The following is an 11,074-nucleotide window of genomic DNA, read 5'->3' on the forward strand; positions in this document are numbered from 1 at the left end:
AACCACCACTCTCAGTGTAAAAATATTTCTGCAGAGCAAGTTTTCTCCCTTTCACAGAGGAAATGTGAAGATGTGGAGTGAGCTGCTGATGCAGTTATTTACCTCGACCTCTTCTTTTGCGTCCTTGGGCAATATCTTGGGCAGTGGCACCTTTCCTAGCAGCATGGTAACACCATGGTTCTGCTTTGCTCTCTTAGTTCAGTGCTTATAAAGCAGGTCTCTGCGGTGCTGGTATTACGCCGATATCAAGCGTGCATTTCTCTCTTAAGCTGTGTGATTCTGCCCTGCTGATTGTTGTTTCTGTCTTGCATATCTTCGTTTTTCCCTTTTTAAAATATTGTTATTTCTTATTTTTCTGTTGTGCAGCAGTAGGTACAATGTCCCTTCTGGGTAGAGTCTTAATGTAGGTGCTGAGAATGGCTGTAGTCTTCCTGGTTTTCATTTTCTGTTTTGTTATTGCAAAATCTCGCTCTGAATGTCTCTGTATCCACCCCGAGCTCAGAGTTCATTTTGGTGCTCAGCCTGCGTTTATCAGCATTTCTCACACAGTGGAACTCTGGTCCATGGGGAAGCACGGACGTAGGAGCTGCTCTTTCTCTTCTAAATTTATTCAGCCTTCTAGATACTGCATTGTTTTCTGAATGCTAATGTGTTTTGTGGGTTTTTTTCCTTTTATGTCTGTGTCAGTATTTGTTTTCTTCAACATAAGCAAGAGATTTATTTTTTTTTCCACTTAGTGCTAGTTTTGCCTCAGGTTTTTAATTTTTCCTGTCCTTTGTCTTGCAGTGAATGGGTTTTTGTCTTCTCATGCCGGTCCTCAGTTCAGTTCTTCTTTACTCATAATTTTCTGTACATCCGTCAGTGCTGTGAGGTTATTGTCACGTGGAGACCTACATACATTTGTGTACTGTGACTCTTCCTCTGTTTACTTCTCAGTATTAAATTTTTTGCTGTTTTCCTGCTAAACTATACAAATATCTTAACAGTGGATGTTCTCATCACCTACAAGCCATCCGAAATATTCCCTCCCATCGTGTCTCCTCATGGACTCCTGTATTTGACTGTGGATTTCTGGAGGACTGTGCATTCTCAAAACTTCTCATGCTTTAAGAGTCTAGGATGCTGTTAAATGTATTTTCTTTTGCATTTATTGAAATGCAAATAATTGATCTGTTCTTTGCTCTGATCTGGCCCGTTCTTCTGCAAGTGCTTTTGCGTGTGTCTTTGTTCCCCGCTGCTGAAGCCCTGTCAGCAAAAGAGGTCCTCTCTCCTGCTGGCACCCGTTCCTGTGTCCCTTCCTTTAGGACATTACTGTTGTTGCTTTGTGCCCCAATCTCTGCTGTTTGTTCTCATTTGTAAGTCTGACTGAATAGATTGTGTATTTCTCCTGGTGTGTTCTTTTTCAGATATGTGGAGCACACCTGTAGTTACTTGATCGCTTCTTGTTGTCTCCTCCTTTTCATCCAAATGCTCTCTCAAGGTTCCTGCTAATTCTGAAAGTTTTCAGCATCTGCTGTCCGTCACTTGTGTAGGAAGCCCCTCCAGGATATCTTAATGCAGTGTTTTGCATTCTGCACTACTCTCGTCGTTACTGTTGCTGATGTTCATTAGCTTAGTCTTGGTTATTTACCTGCTCTTAGATTGCTGACACATCTCATTCAGCCACTCCGCACACCTCCCTTATCTTCAACTGTGATATCGGTGTGTGCTTTCAGGTAGGTGGGGTTATTGGTTTGCTTGAAGTCTTTAATTTTCCTTTTTGTTTACTTAATGCTCATTTTTATCTTAGAAGGGATGTGATGGTTTTCTGCACAACTCCTCAGCACTCTTCCTTGTTATGTGTTCAGTATTTTCACATCGGAGGTCTTGGCTCTCAGTATGATTCTTTTACTGTGAGCCCTGTGGATGGACTGAAATAGATTACTTGCAATATTTTGATTCTCTCCTGTAAAGCAGAACATCTCTCATACTCTGTCCACCAGGTGATATTGAAGTCCATTTCTCTCAAGCTTTTTGCTTGCTTGTTAAAATTAAGAAATATAAGGGAGATATTTAGTAGCCCAAGCAGTAAGTTAGTGATGAAGGTGGCAATTTGTCATGGAATGCTTACTGGTCTTTTTACTTTTCAGGCTTCTTTGCTCAAATTTCCTTTCACATCAATATCTCCCCTAGCTGATAACGTTTTGTATTTTGAAATGTCTCCTATTGGTCTCTAGGTCACTTAGATATGTGGTGGTATCTCCACGCAGTGGAGCAGAGCTCATCACGTACACAGTGCGGTTTCCCTCTCAGCACAGAGGCAACAAGTTAAAATGTCGTCACCTTGTAGTAAATTGAAGGCCAGCTAATGTGATGAAGTCTGTCTCATTCTGTTCCACTGTCAATATGTTCTGTTCAGCATTTTAAACTGTTTAGTTTGGGTTTGTTCTTTTTTTTTTTCTGTTCTGGACTTCAGATTGCTCAGTAGACTTTGAATTTATTCCCTGTTTTAAAGTACTGCATGCAGAGGTTCATTGGGATTCCGGGATGGGGTTCAATGTCTGTCACGTATCACATTAGAATTGTGTCATTTTGTGCTTTGCGTTTCCTTGTGTCCTGACAATGTATTTTGTTTTCCCTTCCTGGTTGGTATGCGGTGACCGTAAAGTTAGCAGTGGCTGTGCCAACCTGATCTTTATTTCCTTTTCTATTTTCAGCATGTCGCTGAGGTGTAATATAAGTCAGATGCTCACACCTGACTCATGAGGTTGTGTGACTGACCAACGCATTGCGATCTCTCTTCAGCTGTGCTGGTAATGATCTGGTACATTAATCAACTGCTGTGGTGGCCAAGCTTGCGCTTTAGACGTTTGCCCAACTCTGCCATGGAAACTTTGTGTATTCGGTAGGTTTCACTCATTCAGTAGGGACACTTGCTAGCTCAGAGTCTGGGCAGAGCTACTGCTCATCATTTGTTAATGTGTATGTATTAATGGGGGCTCAGTGAGTCGCCGCGATCGGTGACAAGAAACCCATCCTTTTTCTGATACGTATTCCCCTTGGAGAAGTGGTTTCTAAGCATGTGAAACACTTGCAACTGTAGTTATTTTTCTCCCTTTCTGAGGCTTTTTTTGCCTATAGAAAGTGCTTCAATTTTACTTTAAGTTTTGAATATCTGAGTGTTTTACTGGATGTGAGGAGAAGGAACAGAGTTGAGATATTTTAATTTGAAGTATTGGTGTGGCTTTTTGGATTGCTTGCTTCAGTGCATGTGCATGAACTGATATTAATATAGCTTGAAGGATAGGTTAGAGGACAGCTACTGAACTGCTGTGCCATTCCTGTGTCTTTCATGCCTTCTCGTAGCCAGTGGGACATGCTAGAAGGTGATGTTGAAAAAGAAAAAACCAGCAGATACGATGATGCTCTTTTCTTTTTTTTTTTTTTTTTTTTTTCTTTTGTTCCACCCCCCCACCCCCAAAAGCAAGGCATCTGGTGGCATGGAGAAAGCTTAGAGTTCTTCACTGGTTTTAAAAACATTTACCTGATGGTGAATGAAGAATGATGTGTGTGTTTGCACTCAAATTCTGGTCAGTGTAGCAGTCCTGGACTGAAAGACTTTTTAGAAAATTGAACAATGAATGAGTATTTTTTTTTCTCTCCAAAGCTTTACCCCTCTATTACTCTTGGTGAAATAGTATCTAAATATAACAAATGAAACATTTTAATATTAACTTTGTAAGGAATGTCAGGAAAGTTATTTAGGAGAAGCCCCAGATGACCGTGACCTTGTATTCCTCATATCATTACAGGGTTTTGAGAGCTTCTTAAATTGTTTCTGAGCTTTCTGCCTTTTCTGATGTGCAGCCATACAAACAGAAATAGTTACGCACTTTTGTTTAAAGCATTTGAAGACTGCCTTGTGAAACACATACATGCATGTCTTCAGCCCATTTCCCAACCCACTTGCACTTGTAAAAGTTGTCTCTTGGGCAGTCAGTCCCCATCCTCTTCTCAGCCACAGGAGCTCTGAAACCTGTTGACCAACTTCCTCTGAGTTTCTTCATACAAGCAGAGGCCTTAAAACACTGTAGAAAAAATACCACAGCTCAGCGGTAGGAGCAGGATGCCTGTGGGACCTGGGCTCTGCTGCTGACAGAAGCACTTGTTACACGTGGTCATCTAATCAACATCAGGATCTCTCCTGCAGCATGTTTTCCTGGTAGGCTTGTAGCTGGGTAGAGATAAAAGGTCTTCAAGGCAGAACCTGAAGAGACATGGTTTCTTGTGTGAGTGTTTTTGTTTTTCTTTAACAGGTGTGATAAAGGGTTCCAGCGACCTGCCCAGAGCTGCGCATCAAGTTCTGTAGACTTCAGCTCTGGAAGCCTCAGATCAGGGATTGTGCTTCCCATGTGTGCATCTGAGGCAGGTTTGCTAACCTAGTGACCTACATGTTATATCTGATTCAGACGGCAGCCTTTTGAGCAGCTGTCACTATGTCCACTTACAAGAGGAAAGAGAATCAGAAGGATGTCTCCTGCTGTGCCGGTGCAATCCTAAACTTAGGCTAGCAAAGAAAGAGCTGCTGGCTCTCCATGGTTGGCAAGTAAGGTCACAAAACCAGCTCTCAGCTACTGGCATTGAGAGATTAGGCTGTCCTCTGCTGCTGCTTGAATTAACAAGTGAAAGTTTCTTCAGCCTGTTTCTTGCTGCAGTGTTAGGTTTTTCATGTTTGAGATGTCAAAAAGTGACAAATTTGATGAGGCTGAGAATAGGAGGGTCTAGACGTTGTCTGCTCTGTGCTTTGCTCTCCAAGGCAGTTGTCAGACAGCCGACAATGCAGGCTTCCAACTGGGGCGTCACTGAATTTTTCAGCAGTGTTATCAAAATCTTTCACGCATCCAAATCTGCTTTCGGTGTATTTTATGCATTTATAATAGCTTAGTCATGCCACCTAGCTGGGCTCGCTTCTGTAGTCTACAGCACAAGACTGTTCTGCCTTCTACAGAGTAGTCCTGTACCTGATATTCCCTTGAAAATGAGCCCTGCTCTGACTTAGGAGAAAAAGAAGCACTAAGACTAGTTGACAGAGAAGAAACAGTGCAACTCTGGGATTTCACCATTTTGGCTCTGTTACACGAAGCCAGTGGTTTGCTGACAAGAATCTGCTCCTGCTTCCATCAATCCATGCTCATAGCATCTTTCCATAGCCCACAGTGATTACTCAAATGCCTCTGTGCTAACCCTGGATCTCCAACGGCAGGACTGCACTATGTGACTGTTTGAGCTGCTCAGTCTCTTGATTTGTTCCTCAAAATGCTTTTGTAGTTTATTTTTTGTTAACATATGAGGTGCTTCAAACTGTGTGTTATTGCAATGAGTTGATCTCCTTGTAATTTAAGAGAACTCTTTCATTGGATTCTGGATAGTAATACAGGTAAAGTGTTATCCTTTCTGAAATGGACTATTATTATGTTTACTAGAAAAAAGCTTTTAAAAAATGCATTGAGTTTTTTTGTGTTGTTTGTTTGCAATTCTGCACCTCTGGTACCCAAAGAGTCCATACTTTCCTACCAGCACTGTCTGTTCTAGAATTTCACGGTCCTCTTTTGTTTTTTGGGGGTTTTTTTTGAGTCCTGATATCATCAACATTTTTGTCAAAGTTTATAAAATTCATTTATTGTTGATAATGTCTGTAACCTTCAGGGCAGCGAGGAAGATTAACTTGAGTTAATTGAAGGATTTATTTCTAAGCCTTCAAACGAATGCCTGTGCCAAAACTGAATATGGCGTAGCTAATCAATTTTATTTTGTGTGCTTTGTATCCCTTCAGTTTGTAGGATTAGTGTTCCCTGCCATCTGCAGAGCATTATCTTTGTCTTCCTGCCACTTCTAAAGGAGTGTATTATACTCTGCTCCTTGGGCAACTGCTGAGCTTGTACAGCTCTGCCACATCAGCGTGCTGGAGGCAAGTCTTGTTCAGCTTCCCTGGAGCTGTCGTATACCACTATGTTTTAAAAAAGATCATTATCTCCGATGTGTATTCATCTGCCTCAAAGCATAGCTTTGCCTCTGAAAGGAAATGTGATGACCTGTCTACAGTTTGGGGAGGAGGGAGCTGGGAAAGTCACGTTCTGCGTGATTGATACTGGTGTTTAATGGGTGTTTTAGACATTCAAAGTGTTAAAGCGAAGCTGGGGTTTTCTGAAGGCCATGGTACAAAGGACAGTTCCACCTAAATGATCATGAGATGAGAAGTTACGACCTCTGAGCTGGGGAAATGCTTCAGTTTCTCTTTCAGGAAGAGCTGTAGCAGAACTGTCTCTGCCTGAGGAGCCATGAGCACTGTCTCTGTATACAGAGGTAAGGGAAAACCTGGGCAGGGCAAGAGTCTCTCTACCAGGCCTACTTTGGAGACCCTAGTTTAAGTAAGAAAGTGAAGTTCACTTTAAATCCATGTTGCAATTTTAGTGTTCCTCTACCAGCTTAAAAACAAATTTAAGGGAAGTAAAAAGACAAAAGTAGTCCGATGTACAGGTGACAAAATCTGACTTTCGCAGTGAGTCTACAGAAAAAGAAACTAGTGTGGTGGTAGTTAGTATCTACTTCTTCTCCTTTGACTATTATCACATCAAGTCGACCAAGAGGTCAGATGCTTCAACTACTCCTGGTTTCTGATGAAGCTAGAATCACCTAGAGAAGACTGCAGAGTTACAGCCCAATCTTTTGCATAAGCCTTGCGCAGCCCTGGGGCTCTTCACTGACAAGCACTTGGGCAGAAACTGGAAAGTTCTGAGGTGTGATCAGTCTTTTTCCCTTTCTGTGGAACAGGCACACTCAAGGTCAGTTTGCTTTCAGTTTCAGGTGCTCTCTCTATAACAAAGCAAATTACTCTGGCAATGGCTTTGTCCTGCGGATGGTGACACACTGCATGCCAGTAAATGCAGTTTCACCTAGAGTTTTGACACCAGTCTTAACCCTCCAGGATATCTTTAAAGATTTTAATTAGGTGTTTGCTTCAGATTGCACAATATGATGTTTGGTTACTACGTGCAAAAGAAGCAGCACGGCGTTTACTCGCTCCTCCTGAAGCCTGCGCTCTGCTTACTGCCTGGTAGCCACACTGGACGCCAAGCAGCTCGCTCTCTTTGGTCGCACAAGTCTTGCGGTTGAGAGGCTGACCTCAGATCTCAGTGCGATCTCCTGAGAAAGTCTTGATTTCACTATAATTGTATTTAATTTACTGGAAAATCTTTATTTTCATCACCTACCCTGATCATTTCAAAGGTGATATCCTCCCCATGGAGGGGGAGCTTGGGTAGTTGCTAGCAGGCTTCTTCCCCCTCTTATTCCTGTGTCGCAGTTGATTACCTTGCAGCAATTCTTAGCTGTGTTTCCCTCTTGTGGTTGTTTGAACTTTTTCATCCAACTGGCATTGCAAGTATTTTCCTCTCTTCCTTTTTAGGAGCATCCTTTCTTTGGGAAAGAAATGCTGAGGAAATACTTATAATTATTTTATTTCCTTAGTAGGATGCTGCTGCCCAAAACTCTCACAGTTTAGCATTTGAAAAGCTGTCAACTTTACTGTGTGGTTTACTGACGGAGCTCCTGTGTTACTCTGCTCTTGAGAGAAGAAATCACTGGTCTTGCTGTTGCAAGTGGTTCTAGTAGCTGAAACCCTCTCTACTCATTTATGTGCATGAGGTTTTTTGTTTGCTTGGCAATGCACTCCATTTCATGGAAAGGAGAGGCATTTCCCATCATGAGGCAGTATTATGGTTGGCTGTAACTGAATATTTGAGGGGATGAATCACCGACTCTTGGGCCATGTATTGCAGAGAAAATGAGCCTAGTGCTGCTTGGAGCTGACTTTTCTCCATTGGCATGCTCTGTCAGATGATCGAGAGGAGGCCTCCCTTGGGTAGGCTGGGCATCCACATTGCAAGGCAGGTGCAAATCCACTCAAACAGCATTGGTTTCAATGGGTGATGGCTTCTTCTTTCCCACTTGGACTTCCAGCTGCAGCAGGTTGGTCAGTCTGTGCAACTTGCAACTCCTTTGTGGATCCATGCACGTGGCAGAGCCTGCCAAGAGAGCAGCTGCTTTGCTGTGGTGGAGATGGTCCCCGATGGCCAGTGCAGGAGTACAGGGGCATGGGAAGCTGCTGCCAAGAGGGCTCTGGCGATGCCCCAGCAGCTGCTTTTCTCCTGTGCAGTGGAGGTGTCTGGCTTAGAGTCTGAGCTTGGTGCTTTGTTTAGGGGGGAACCTGCCAGGGTAACCATTTGGTAGGTGTCCTGCAGGTGCTCTCTGGTGTGAAGGAGGGCACTGGCTGCCTCTGCTGTTCCTACAGTATCTGTTCAGGGTGAGAGGTATCAGTACCAGGTGGTACTTATGATCAAAATGTAAGTTTTTATTTTATGTGTTTGGCAACTTTGTAGTCCTGCATCCCAAAGTTAACACCTGGTGCTCAGAATTCAGAGGGAATGCCCTTCAACCTTGCCTGCTGAAAAGCAGGCACTGGCTGCTGCCTTTACCATTTCTTGCCCTTAAAAACGTGGGCTTGAGCTTTTTTAAAATACCATTTCAAAGTAAAATAAGTGTTATCACTTTTATAAATCTGACTGGTGTTGTGAACAGTTTTCATAGTCCTGTTATCACTTTCTAAATTTGCCAAAGAATATTCCTTGGGCAAGTGCAAAACTGATGGGATGGGACTTTCTAGCACTGCAGCATATCTGAAGGACGCAAAATCTAACCAACCGTGGGGAAAGTGGTTACAGCTTTTAACAGGGAGAACTTGTTTTCTTTCTGTCCTGTAGTTTAGCTCTTGCTGATATTTTCACGCACAGTTGCTTCATCTGAAGACTTTAAGTTCTACTTTGACTTGCACTAATGGTTTAAGAAAATGATGTTTGCTTGATGTCCCTGTAGCCCTGACAGGAGGCAATGGGTTTCTGTTCCAGAAGCCTTCCAGGGAAACTTATCTTTATTCTTGTGCTATTGCTTAGGTGAATCTTAGCCATTGGCTCACAACATGTTTGAGTTGGAGTGTTTTGATGTGATATTAAAACACAAAAGGGAAAAGTCACAAACCACACTAAATTCTCTAATAGCACAGTTTAAGAAAACTAGTACACTTTGGTTAACAATTGGTCATGGCTTTATAATGGAAGACTGCTAAATTTTGAAAGTGGTTGCAGACTCTTAGCTGTGTAACTACTGAAAAAGAATTTAAATGGATTAGGAAAGATTAGTTCTTTTCCTTAGCTGTGTTCTAACAGCAGAACAAATATGTGGCTGTTGTCTCAGGAGACTGAGCTGTCAACTCTTGGGTGAGTGCACTGGGAAAGAGCCCGTTTGTCCGTTATTGCTCACCCCTATGCCCAGCTTTAAGTATCTCCTGCCAGGTAGGACAGGAGGCTTATCTTGGCATACCCAGATACTGTTGTTGTGACATTCTTTTTGCTCCTTGGATTTTTTCTTTTCTTCTTTTAGACAAAGTCTTTAAAAAACTCCCGTTCTCTATTATTCCTACAATGTTTCCAAATAGACTGTTAAGTATTTTTTAAATAAAAAAAAAATTATTTTTGTGTCTAGGTTTTGTTGAGAGCAGGGATTTGTGAAAATTAGGCTTGAAGTTAAATTCCTTTCCATCTCTGTGTGCAGAAATTGTTACCTCTTACTGAAACAAAATATTTCCTCTTTCATGATGTGCAAAATGCTTTTGGTTTTGTGTGTTGGCTGTGTCACTGAGGTCTCTGAGTTTGGGCAGAAGCAGAATTGACCACTGTCATCACCTGCGTCTTCCTTCTCTACTATATTTACCTGTTCTATCCTGCAGCTGACCTGAACTGAGTTCAGTGTCTCTGTCCTCTTCAACAGCGAGAGTGAGGGAGTTGGGATGGCCACCGGCAGCCTGGTGCTACAGTCACAGTTCATTATACCGCTGAAAAGCTGTCCTTAAAAGATATGCCAAATGCCATCTAATACCTCACTGTTTTAAAAGATTTTTCTTAAAAAGCTTTTCCTTTGCACTTCGGAACCTCTCTTCATGCATTTGTACTACGTCCAGACGAGATGGTTTGCAGGGCAGATCTGTAGCAATCTCTTCTACCTTATGTTCCTAATTATTTAGCTTTTCAGTTTGTTTGTGACTTGACAATGAATTCCTTGTACATGATGGTAAGCAACAGCCAAGTGAATGCTGTCAAACTTGGCTCTCTGCTAATAAGGGGGGGGGCGGTTACACTGTAACTTCTCTTTTCCCTTTATCTAATCAACTTTTTATAATGTCCTTGCTTTTATTTTCTGCTGTCTCTGCTCTACTTGAGGGTGATCTGGAGCAGATATCATTGCTTCCCTTCCTCCTGCTGTAAGCCGTAATTGGAGGGGAGGAGTCTGTCCCTGCTCTGCACTTGCTATGGTGTCTGGAATACCAAGGCTGTAAAAACAGATTGGATTTTTTTTTGTAGCTGTAGTCCTAAAGCTAGTAGGTGGCAAACTGTTTTTGCGGTTTGGTTTTTTTTTTTGTTGTTTTTTTAAGCCTTAAGAGTTTCCTCTGTAAAGACTGAACGTGGCTGAAAATAACAGCATGGCTTGATGTCATGGCGGGTGTAGGGAGGAGGTGGCATATGTCTACCTTAGAGGCAGTTTCCAAGTGAATTGTTCTTTCTTTTCTCTCTGTCTTCAGGAATTCTTCAGAGTAGTTCCTAAAAATGAAAGCAGAGTCAACCACAATGACTCACTGCCCATGATAAAGGCATATAGAGTGCTGCTTTTCCGGATACAACTGCATCTGTGCCCTGAAGAAGTACAGTCCGCTCCTGTTAGTGCTTCTTGAACAAGCCCGGTTGTTCCTGAACAAATCACATTTAAAGGTGAGTTGATCATAATCACTTGGTTTTAATCATGCTTTAAGTCGTTAAACAGAAAAACCTAGGTTTCAATAATAACTTTTAATCTTGATTTATGTCTGGTTTTGTTTCCTTGAGTAGGTTCTTACTCATTGCTAATACCTAAAAAAACAGCTTTTCCACACTTGTTTTGATGATGGTCTAGATTCATTGTGTTAACATTTTCTTAAGTTACAGAACAG

Source organism: Chlamydotis macqueenii, chromosome 13 (genome assembly GCF_036417535.1).
Source record: "Chlamydotis macqueenii isolate bChlMac1 chromosome 13, bChlMac1.mat, whole genome shotgun sequence".
NCBI classification, from domain to species: domain Eukaryota; kingdom Metazoa; phylum Chordata; class Aves; order Otidiformes; family Otididae; genus Chlamydotis; species Chlamydotis macqueenii.